This window comes from Hordeum vulgare, chromosome 2H (genome assembly GCF_904849725.1).
Source record: "Hordeum vulgare subsp. vulgare chromosome 2H, MorexV3_pseudomolecules_assembly, whole genome shotgun sequence".
In the NCBI taxonomy this organism is placed as follows: Eukaryota; Viridiplantae; Streptophyta; class Magnoliopsida; order Poales; family Poaceae; genus Hordeum; species Hordeum vulgare.
The window spans coordinates 277,349,793-277,362,257 of record NC_058519.1 but is presented as its reverse complement, the minus strand read 5'-3'; positions in this window follow the sequence as shown (position 1 = coordinate 277,362,257).

Sequence of the window (12,465 nt, the reverse complement as noted above, 5' to 3'; positions counted from 1 at the left end):
GTCACCTAGTTACGTTGCGATGTTTGATACACACAAGGTATTCCTATGGTGTCCGGAGTTGCATGATCTCATGGTCATAGGAACAGATACATTGACATGCAAAAAACAGTAGCAATAAACTGACATGATCATATGCTACGTTCATAGTTTGGGTCGTGTACATCACATCATTCTCCTAATGATGTGATCCCCTTATCAAGCGACAACACTTGGCTATGGCCAGGAAACCTTCACCATCTTTGATCAACGAGCTAGTAAACTAGAGGCTCACTAGGGACAGTGTGTTGTTTATGTATCCACACATGTATTTGAGTTTCCAATCAATAGAATTCTAGCATGGATATTAAACGATTATCATGAACAAGGAAATATAATAATAACCAATTTATTATTGCCTCTAGGGCATATTTCCAACAAGGTCTCTCGATGGCAAGTATGACACAGTGTGCACATTGATCCAAATGATGCCAAACTACAAAGATCCCAAGCCAACTGAAGTCATTGGTTGGATTGTTGCTCATGAGTTGTCACTCAAGGACAAAGATGAGCTGCACAACAAGTCAAGTGCTGCTTACAAAGCTTCGTGTGATGCTCCCGCTACTTCAAAGGACAACCTTTCCACTGATGAACAGATAAGGCTCATGGTCAGAAAATTCAACAAGTTCTACAAGAGTAGAGGCAAAGAGAGAAGCTCAAGCTCAAGACATGATGAGAAGCGTTGGTCCAGTCATGATCGAAACTTCTACAATTGTGGGAAGCCCGGACACTACTAAAATGAGTGCTAAGCTCCCTACAAAAGAGGAGAAGAGTCACCTCGAAGACGAAGCTCAAGAGATGAGTCACCTCGCACAAAGAGAAGGAGTATAGAAGATAGCTATGAACAAAGACACTCACGGAGAGTCAAGGAATCAGAGAAGAAGGAAAAATACACCAAGATCAGCTCAAGAAGAATACATCAAGCTCATGTTGGTGAATGGGTTTCTGGCTCTGAGTCTGATCACCACTCCGAGAGAAGCTATCACTCCAACTCCGACTATAGTCAAGATGAAGGTGTTGCCGGCATTGCAAATGTTTCCTCCAACTCCTAGGACTTATTTGATTCACCGAATGAGGGAGTCAGAAACTGCTTCATGGCTAAAGGCCCGAAGGTATCACACCCCGAGTATCTTGATTTCAATAGTGACGAGGATGACTTGTTAGGAGAAGACGACTTGCTCTATGATAAAACTAGTGATTGCAATGAAAATGAACTTGCTAATTATCATGCTAGTCAAGAGAAATCGAATGATGATGATAAGAAATAGATTGAACGACTAACTCAAGAATTAAAAACTCATGAGACTACTCTATAAGATCATATAGAGCTTGCAAGAACCCCATGAGAAGAGACGCTTCGAGAAGCTCAACTTGGAGCAAGAGAATGCATTCTTAAAAGCGATCAATGATGATTTTATAAAGAAGAGTTCTTCTTATCTAGCCAAACAATTACTTAAATCTAATTTTGTTCCTCAACTTAAACCTAGGAACACTAGTAACAAAGGCAAGAAACTTTCTTCATCTAGTAACAACAATGCTATAGCTAAATCCAATAATGTTGTTGCTAGTAGCTCTATTGATTCCACTAATGATTATCTTAGCCAAGTTACACTTGAGCAAGAAAACGATCTATTGAAAGGATTATAGAGATAGGTTTATTCAAGAGTCTTGCCGAAAGTAAACAATTTTAGGAATTTGTGTGCAAGAAAGGAGGACATCGGAAGAATCAAGGTGCTTGCTACTTCAACGTCAACGTAGATGATTGGGAAGAAGGTCCATACCACATTCCTAAGTTTGTTCCCCAAGAAGAGAAGTGTGATCCTACTCCTCCCGAAGGAACAAGCTCGCAAGATGGCCTTCTACCGCAAGACCACAAACGCAAGGGAAAGCTTCAAGATGACATTGACCTATTTGACGAAGAACACCATGGCAAGGTCAAGTGGGTTCCCAAAAACACTACTAGCTCTACCGCAACTAGTGGTACCACAACTCCAAGGATTCCCATCAATTTGATGTGGATCCCCAAGAGGAAGAACTAGGAACTTCTTGAGGGGTGACTCCGCCAATGAAATTCACTCTTATTCATTTTGGCAAGAACTATTCGCTATCAACCTCAACCATATGCATTAGTTCAAGGAGTCACATATTCCCTCAAAGGTAAGCAAGGAACAAGGTAATGAATGCATCTTTGGACATCATCCCATTTGTGTTTCAATCCATGTCCATAGATATTCTTGCGTATCTTCCTCGTGCTTTGGGAATAGCACATGTAGGCGAGAAGAGTAAGAAAACAACGATTGCTCCCAACTCAAGATGATCTTCATCAACTTCGAGCATCCACTACTACTTCACTTACTTGAAGTCTTCTACGACAAAACCCAAGGTTAGTTGATCCCTCTTAGGGGAGATGTCATATCAAGGGGGAGCTTTACTCTAATACTTGAGTATAAGCATATGCTAAGGATATGAACACATTAATGCTTATGTAAAAGTGGTAACCCCACTTGTGCTTAACGATGAGTATGACCTATGATTAATTATTCTTACTTGGCTCCTATGTCAATATAGTCATATATAGATGAATTTTGTCATCGCCCAAGTGCTTCATAGCTGCTAGGATATTTTTCGCATGTTCAACATGTTTTATCAATCATTCTTATTGTGTGAGCATGTTGGTCTACATGTGTTTGATCATTCGAGGACATCCAATTGTTGTTATTTGGCTCTTGATTTATGTTTTGCCAATTGGATGGACAAGAATTCCTAGGACCCTTCTGTAGCTATCAATGCTATCTCATCTGAAGTTCTATTCATGCTTCATCACAAAACTTGAACAAGCACTTTTCGATCCCTCTCTGTGAAGGCGCACTCGGCATCGTCAATGGCTGACTTCCAAAGCCTCTTTAAAAATCTCGTTGAGACCAACTTCACAAAATCGGTTCCAACGAATTTACAAAGTTGATCTGGTTTTCCATCTCGGTACCACTAAAATCACAAACTCGGTTACACCGAGTTTCCGTGTCAACAGACAGTAGAGGAACTCGGTGACATCAATTTTGTCATCTCGGTGACACCGACAACACGAGGGTATATATTCCAGTGGACCGAATCTTTGATTTCCAATTCGTCAGAGACGCTTCGCCTCAAGCCCTAAGCTGCCACCCCTAACCCCTAGTCCTCCCCCTTGACTCTCCGTGTGTCTCCACCGCTCGGAATCACCGCCGTCGATGGATTCTTCACCACCATCGCCGTCGTAGCCAGACCACCGCCGAATTAGGGTATGGTTCGTTTCTACTTCTGCGTTCCTCTATCCAAATCTTACGCATTGGGAAGTTTTATCCACAAGCAAAAGTGTGCAATCCCTCCATCCACCAGATGCTGCTATAGATGAGAGAACAAGGAAGTTTTTAGGGTTAGCCGTTCGCAGAAACCATCTCGGTGCCTCCAAATTGAAATACTCGGTCAGACCGAATTTGAATCTAGGGTTACTAATAATAGACTCAGTGAGACCGAGTTGTCACTTTCGGTGGCACTGAAAGTGTTGACCAAGTTTCTGTGAAGGAGTTCATCTGTCTCGGTGATTATGAAAATTCAAACTCGGTGACGCCGAAATGTGATGTGTAGAAAGCTAAAACTAAGGATTTATTTATTCATATTTTTTCAAAAACATCTAAATTTTGTGATGCTCAACCCATCTGTCTTTCCTATATCTACTTCATAGGTTTTTTTGTTTGCTGCTGAGTTTCTGTCTGTCTGCCAAGATGTCTGGATGAGATGATAGCCAGAATGATTTCACAGAGCCAAGTGTTGAGATGGACTTAGGGACTAGTCCACAGAAGTCTGGCTCTGACCCTCGAACCTACAACTCCCATGGCTTGCCCAAGGGAGCCACTAGGCAGAGGAAGAAACTGAATTTCGATGAAGAAGACTCAAAATTTGTGCCGGAGGAAACTTCAGTTCCACCTAAGGCTCCAAGGAAGACTGTCGGGAAAGAGTACAATAAACCTACTGATCTAAGAGCACCTGAATCTGCATGGCAGGGCACAACACTTTCCACAAACAAACTTGCCAAGAAGGCTTGTGTGAAGAGGCTCAGGAAGCGGACAGTTCATCTTGTTGGGAGAAGGACTTCCATGTATGAAGACCCTGAAGAATATGCTAGTGAAGATGAGATCCCACCTTTGTCGGATTTCGGGCTCCGCAAAACCCTAGGGATTCAAACTCAGGGGCGCGCGCAGAGGCCACTCAACAGATTTACTTTTCCGGACTCACTACACTATGGGCAAGGCTAAGAACTCATGCGACGGTGAGGGGAACTCTGTACGCGGTAGTTTACCCAGGTTCAGGCCGCTGTGAAGGGTAAAAACCTACTCCTACTTTTGGTGGATTGCCTCTCACGGTGGTTGATGAACGAGATAGTACAATGCTCTTGAGCCTCCGAAGGCCAAGTGGCTTGGTGTGTTGCTCTAGGGTTACGATGATCCGAGCCCCTTGCCAACTGTTCTACCCTCTCTATTTATAGTAGAGGCCAGGGTCCTCTTCCCTTATGGTAGGCGGGAAGGGATCCCACAACGACCAGTTTGTAGTGGGAGACAAAGGAACATGCCTCCCCTGTCAAAAGTGGTCTTCACCTGCAAAGTAATTGTCCGTGCGGTAGAGAAAGGCCCGTGGTGACGTCTGCCCTGCTGACGGGCGGTGGCGGCTTCATTGAACCAGAAGGGAAACCTTTGGGAGATGCCTTTGGGACCCATTGTATGCTCCGGCCCTCATTGCACCAAAGGGGGAACTGCATGGCTCTGCCATCTGCGGGTCGCATGTCAACCTTCTGCATCATCCTTGACACCTGAGGCTGGGACTTGCCTCGGAGTGTCCGCCGCTCCGGAGAGGTCCTGAGGGGCCCCCTGCAGGTCTTGATTCCATTCCCCCTCATGAGGTTTGGCACCTCACGAGGGCCTTGCTGATCCTGTTGGTGCTTGATCGATAAAGTAGGCCAGCCCTAGTCCGCAAATAGGCAAGTCTGGGTACCCCCGTTCCCAGGACGCTGACAGTAGCCCTCGGGCCCAAGGCGCTCCTGGGCTGGCTTCCTGGCGAAGCCTTTGAGGCACCCTGAAACGTCACGGGCCCTAAATGTCTGTGGGCCAGGCTTCACACGCGCCGCACAGCCTAGTGACAAAACTCCAGTTCCCGAAGCGCCTGAGGCACGCCTAGTCAAATTGATGTGACGCCTGGATGTTGCGCCAGCCATCATTGCTCCCTGGGGACGACGCCTGTACACACGCCACGCGGTCGCGTCCCCTCACGAATTGCGTTGGCCGGGGGACGTGAAGGGATGCCTTCCTGCTCTGGGCTGCCTATTTAGCCCGCCAAGGGCATAAGGCTTGCGTCGCCTCAGTATTCTTCGCCTTCCACCTTCAGCCCTCCACTCTCTAAGCATTAAGCCGGTGAGGAGATTCTCTGCAGCCGATAAGACGAAGGCCCCTGGCGAAGGTCTTGCTGCCCCAACTACCAAGACGGAACGAGGCCGCCCTCGGAAGTACGCGGCAGCGCAGAGAGCGGCCTACGGCGGGCACGGCCGTGGTTCCGCCTACCTAGGGATCACCATCGGCAACAATGGCGGGTCGTCGACCTGTGCGGGTGCCCGTGGCGATCGGAATGGGAGGTTGGTGATGGCCACCCGACCGCCTCGCCCGCGGCTCCACTAGGCTGATACGGCGATGGAGTTCATGACGTGGGTGGACATGCCGGAGATCGCATGGCTCTAGCTCCCAAGCTTCTTCGCGAAGGCGCTACCGGCTGACGGGCTCTCGGGCCTCTGGCTACAGGCCGAGGGCTGCTGCGGCGGGGCGTCCTGGGTTGAGGTCGAGGTCACCCCCCGCGGCTACGTGTATTTGAGCCGTGGTTGGCAGGCGCTCGCCCGTGCCCGAGGCTTGAAGGGGAGGTGCTACCTCCACTTCAAGTTCGATGGGGAGGCGACGCTCTTTATCAAGATCTTCGGTGTCGAGGGCGATCGTGTGGGTTGCTTCCCAGAGGTTGCTGGCCGTGGCAGTCCCGCGGATGAGCCCATCTCTCGCGATGGGCGCCATGCCTCCAGCAGTAGTGACACCCCCTCCGGGAGGAGATCGAGCGATAGCAGGTATGACGAGCCGCCTCACCACCGTGCCTGAGCCTCGGGGGGAGCCCCCAAGTGCGACGCCGCCCGTCTGCTCCTGCGGTACCTGTGAAGGAGGAGGACACGGACTGAGTGTCAGTGTGCAGGTGTCGGTCGTCGGCGGCAGCAACCAACCTCCGGAATTTCCATCGCTAGCTGTCTTCTCCTTGCTCTCGGCCCTGCATCCACAGGAACAGGGGTTGACCCTTCAGGCATGTAATGGATTTTGGCGGCCGCCCCCTTTTGTTAGTGATGTTGTTTCTCTGCTGGGTTAGATACTTAGCTTGGTATGCTTGTGGGGAACTTCTTTGCTGCGACGCACGACTGTAGTGTTCGGGGGGTGGGTCTCGTTGGTTGGTTGCTCTTTCCCTTGCTGAAGGTGAAGTGGGTCGATGCTCTGTGTCAGCTGGTCCTGGTCCCGCAGATTTCCCTGCCGCCGTGGAATGCGACCCATTACCAAGGTCGTTCCTCACGAGGCAAAGCCCTGGCACCGGGGTGCCAAGTGGCTTTGTGACCGGTAAGGCTCCTGAGGCGCTGTGCTCAGGAGCCCCTTAGACATTCAAGCGGCTCTACGTCGACAGGTCGAAGTCCCGCACATTTCCCTGCCGCGAGGCACGACTTGAAGGTTGCCCCTTGTGGAACAAGGCCCTGGCACCTAGGTACCAGGTGGCTTTGTGACTAGTAAGTTTCCTAAGGCGCAATTCTCAGGACCCCCCTTAGACATTCAAGAGGACCTCGCGAGTTCTATTTTTGGATGTCCCTAATCTGCATTCAGGAAGCTCTGCGTCGGTAAGTCCCAGTCCCACACATTTCCCCGTCGTCGTGAGGCGCAACCCGTTACCAAGGTGGTTCCTCACGCGGCCGGTACGGCTCCCGAGGCATTATGTTTAGGAGCCCCCTTAGGCGCTCAAACTTTCCCATGATAAGCAGTTGTTGTGAGGAAAAACCAAATGTTGTTCGCTCTCCAGGGCGGTGCGCCGAGCCGCGATTAGGCCTCGTGAGCGAGTGCCAGTTGGCATGAGTATGCCGACTCGTCAGTGAGTGACACACATGCATTCGGGCGCCAAGGACTTGGCGAGGTGCTAGCACCATGCCCCTAGCCCCTGCTCGCGGGGTACGAGCGGGCGACGGCACACGGATGCACCACTTAGAGGAAAAGAGCGTGTTGCGAAGAATGTGTGGAAAATAAGTTTTTGCGGAAAGCTTCATTTGGAAAGGCCCCGAGTTTTGAGTTCATAAATACCATTAAATCCAAGCCAGAAAAAGCAAATGCATGCCGCGTGAGGCACCTAATCTATTCTCCGCCTCTATCACCACCCAGCGCGGAGCTAAGATCTTCCACTAGGCGTGGGGTGGACCCCTTTCGCGTCCTCGGGGGGCCCTCGGCGTATACATCCTCGGATCGTTATTACGTGAGAGTGTCACGGTGGGGGTGTATCTAGGAGGTCGCGAGGACGCTTTGGCCTCGCGAGTGTCCTTACCCCCAAGGCATTAGGCGTCTGATTCCAGAAGTCATTGGTGGACTATGTTGATTTCCTTCGTCTTCCCCACTAGGCGTGGGATGGACCCCTTCCGCGTCCTTGGGGGGCCCTGGGCGTATACAACCTCGGCTCATTATTACGTGAGAGTGTCACGGGATGATGTATGTTCCTGAAGAATTGAAGGACGATGCAGGGTCGATGCAGAGGCGACACGGAGACAGTGCAGGGGCGATGTAGAGTCGTCATGGCTAGAACTTGCGGAGGTGCTGTATGTTCCTGGTATTCTGGATGTGGACTCCATCTTGAGTCTCCAGATGCACGGAGCAAGGCTGGAGACATGGACGACCTTAAAAGGGCCTTCCCACATGGGTTAAAGCTTATGCAAGCCTAACCTGGATTCGACCCACCTCAGGACGAGGTCGCCCACTTCGAGGGTCCTGGAGTGAATGTTGCAGCAGTGGTAGAGCCGCAAGGCCTGCTGGTACCTCACAGCACGGAGAGAGGACCAGCAGCGCTCCTCCTCTCCGAGAACAAGGTCTGTCCCCCGCGCAGCCTCCTGACGCTCCTCATAGAATGCCAGGACCCGCGGGGAGTGGTGCTTGATTTCGTGGGGAAGAACCGCCTCTGCTGTGTAGACAAGGAAGAACGGGGTCTCGTCGGTGGGCTTGGTTGCAGTGGCGCGGATGGACCATAGTACCGACGGGAGCTCATCAACCCAACCTCAGCCGCAAGCCACAAGCTTCTTCTTGACACTCCTCACTTTGATACCTCTCAAGACCTCCGCGTTGGCGTGCTCTGCCTCGCCATTGCTCTGCAGATGGGCCACCAATGCATAGCATATCTGTGTACCGAGGTTAGCACAGTAAATCTTGAAGAGCCGACTGGTGAACTGCGAACCGTTATTTGTGATGATGCAGTTGACGACGCCGAAGCGGCTCACGAGGCCCTTGACGACCTTGACGGCGGACCCGGCCGGGATGGTGCGCACGGGCTCCACCTCCGCCCACTTGGTGAATTTGTCGAAGGCGACAAAGAGGTAGCGGAAGCCCCACGTGGCTCGCGGGAAAGGCCCCAATATGTCCATCCCCTAGACCGCAAAGGGCCATGTGAGTGGGATGGTCTGGAGGCCCTACACGGGCTGGTGGATCTTCTTGGCATGGAACTGGCAGGCCTCGCAAGACCTGACCAGCTTTGTAGCATCGTCCAGAGCTCTGGGCCAATAAAAACCGGACCTAAAGAACTTACCAGCGATCGTGCGCGAGGAAGAGTGATGCCCGCAGTCCCCTCCGTGAATGTCGGCTGGTAGCTTGTGCCCCTGCTCCCTAGAAATGCACCATAGAGCGACGTCATTCGGGCGCTTGCGGTAGAGGGTGCAGTCTCACACGTAGTAAGCCGAGGCTTGTCGTACTACGCGTTCCGCATCCTCCTCCTTCTCCGCCAATACACCATGGAGAAGTTATGCTCCGAGTTCCTGGATCCAGTCATTGTCTTGAGCCTCTAGGTAGAGGAGCAGTCGAGCCACCGAGGCTTGAGCATAGTCCGGAGCCCCTGAGGGTGGTGCTGGGGAGAGGTCCTTTCCGCGCGGTGCCGGGTCCTCAGGTGACAGCGTCGCGGAAGGCTTGAAGAGTCGCTCCTCAAAGACGCCAGGCTCCTGAGCCTCACGACACGAAGCTCCATGTTTTGGCCTCGCGGGACGTGCTGCAACTCCAGGCCCTAAAAAGCTTCTCGATCTTACGCACCTCTTGCATGTATGCCTCCATATGCTCGTCTTTGGGTGTGTAGTCCTTGTTGGAGAACTTGGCGACCAGTTGAGAGTCGCCCGGAATGGTGAGGCGCTGGACCCCCAAGGCCGTCGCTGCCTTGAGGACGGCGATGTGGCCCTTGTACTCTGCTATGTTGTTGGGGACCTTCTCCCCCTTTGGAAGCAGAGCTACGCGACGTGGAGAAGCTTGTCTCCCATCGGCGTAGAGACGCCAGCTCGTGCTCCCATTCGTGTGAACGCTCCGTCGAAGTGCATTGTCCATCCCTGGGGCACCTCTGCTCCGGGGGCAAGGGATTGGTTCCCTTCCATCCCCCGGCCAGACGCGTCCATCCATTCCGCCATGAAGTCGGCCAAGGCGGCTCCTTTGATGACCCTGGTCATGCTGAATTCGATGTTGAAGGGCTGAAGCTCGATGTTCCACTCAGCAACTCTTCCTGCCGCATTTGGGTTGTGGAAGATCTTCTCCAAGGCGTAATCGGAGATGACCTTGATCGCGTGTCCTTGGAAGTAGTGACGCAGATTGCGCGAGGCGACGAGGAGCGCCATAAGGACTTTCTACTGCATGCTATAGTACCATGCTGACGAGGAGCGCCACATGGTGTAGTGTGAGTGGGCGTCCTATACTACCATGCTGACGAAGTACACGGGGTGCTCGACGAGGACACGAACACCCAGGGTGTCGTGATCCTTGGTGGATTCAAGAGGTTGGGACGCTTCGTCGTACGGAGGGAAGGCCGGAGCCTCGGGAGAACAAGGCTCTTCAAGACCTGATTCGCTAGTCTGGACCTCGGGTCCCTCCACTCGCAGGGGAGTTGGAGCTTGCGGGTTGTGCGAGCCCTCTAGAGCATCCGGTGAGCGCCCGCTGTAGCTTCCCAATGTAGCGCCCTTGCCAGCTCGCTCCTCCCTTACTGCCACCAAAGCGGCACTAGCGGAGTCTGGGGTGGCAGCGAGGTACAGAAGCACGGGCTCCCGACGGCGAGGCACCAACATGACCGGCGGGCTCGTGAGGTAACGCTTGAGCTCTTCGAAGGCAGCGTCGGCCTCTTGGGTCCACTCGAAGGGCCCCTTCCTTTTCGTGATCTTTAAGAAGGGCAGTGGCCGCTAACCAAGCTTGGAGATGAAATGACCCAAGGAGGTGACACACCATGCCAGCTTCTGCATTTCCTTGAGGGTTGCGGGAGCGCTTATCTTGTTTATGGCATTTACCTTTACTTGGTTAGCCTCGATCCCCTGATGTGACACCAAGAAACCAAGTAGCTTGCCTGATGAGACTCTGAAGACACACTTCTCAGGATTGAGCTTCAGGTTCACCTCCAGCAAGCTGGCGAAGGTCACTTCGAGATCCTCCACCAGGGTTTTGGCTTGCCTTGACTTGACCATGATTTCATCGACGTAGGCTTCCGCATTCCTCCCGAGCTGCGGCCCCAAGGCAATGTGCATCAACCCGAAAGGCATACACTCGTAGCAGTACACCCCGCATGAACAAAGGAAGGATGTCTTCTCAATGTCCTCCACCGCCATCTTGATTTGGTGGTAGCCGGAGAAGGCATCCAAGAAGCACATAAGGTCGCACTCTGCGGTGGAGTCCACGATCTGGTCGATGCGCGGTAGCGAGAACGGTTCCTGAGGGCAGGCCTTTTTGAGGTTCGTGAAGTCGACACACATTGCTCCTTCCCACACTTCTTCGGGACAACCACCGTGTGGGGACCCCTACTTACGAGTCGAGACCACCGAATGAATGTGCTCAGTGATCCTAGAGATCAATGCTCACCGAACACACATATACTGAATATAAAGAGTCTTACATCCATACATACCGTTTGATACAATAAATGTCCTTATTGATCAAGTCTTACAAATATAGGGCCTTAAGGGACAACACACCGAACTGGACCAATAGCGGAAATATCGGTCGAAAGCGTGAACCCATGCCATCAGCCTTAACCTACACGCATTCTTACTGGGAAGCTTCCTAGCTCGCAAGAACGTCACCGAGTTACTCTTCACCATATCCCGTTCTCTCATACCTGGTCAATGAAATAACCAGTGGCAATCCAATGAGTACTTTGAATGTACTCGCAAACAGCCCATGATATGAACAATGCAACTGAAGGATAACAATAACATGCATCTTTGGTGGATAACATCTTGGTTGTAAATAAACATGATCATGGGTATGAAACATAAGTTAAATGTTACTTTGAAGAACATGTTACAGATATCAATATATCTATCGAGGGTTGAACACTCCGGGTTTCCCCTATATGCCAAGTCACCAAACTTGGTCATATCAACTCTTTCATATTGACTCCATTACCACACACTCACGCACACACTTGGTTTATGCGGAAAGGATTGGACGTAGTTTAAGCAGCACCACCCAACTGTCCTTGACCGTGGACACGGCTATTCGAATAGTTTTAAACTCTGCAGAGGTAGTACACTGGACCCATGAGATCCGGGAAACTTCTGTGTCATCCACGACTTGCGGTATATAACATACCCGAGGTAAGTACCCGATCGATGCCTTCCCCTGACGATACTAAACAAAGAGGTCCACTCGATTGGTACCCAGCCCACATGTTGTACGTCTTACGAGCACCGACTCTGGACAGTATCAACCATGCAGGGACCAAGGGTGTGCAAGGAACAAGTAAAAATGGCATAGTCGCCCTACCTGGCACGAACCCATCACGAGAGTGACCAAACATCACTCCCGCCACTAGTAATGTGGCTCTTTGCTAGCACCGACCAAAGTAATCAATACAACCCCGTCCTATAAAGGGGTAACGTGGTCGTACATGTAAGGTTGGGACGGTTGACACATCATAAATCTAATCCCATTTCTTAAACCATACACACACAAATACCCGATGCACCACTAAACCTAAAGTGGCCACCTAACTCATCATCACCCTCGGGCATTAGTGGCACCGGAACGGGCTTTCATAAACCTTTGATTTATGTCATCATCATGCTCATGCTAGTACTATTCTAACTTTACTTGGCAACATGATATTAGCATGATTCTCATAGGT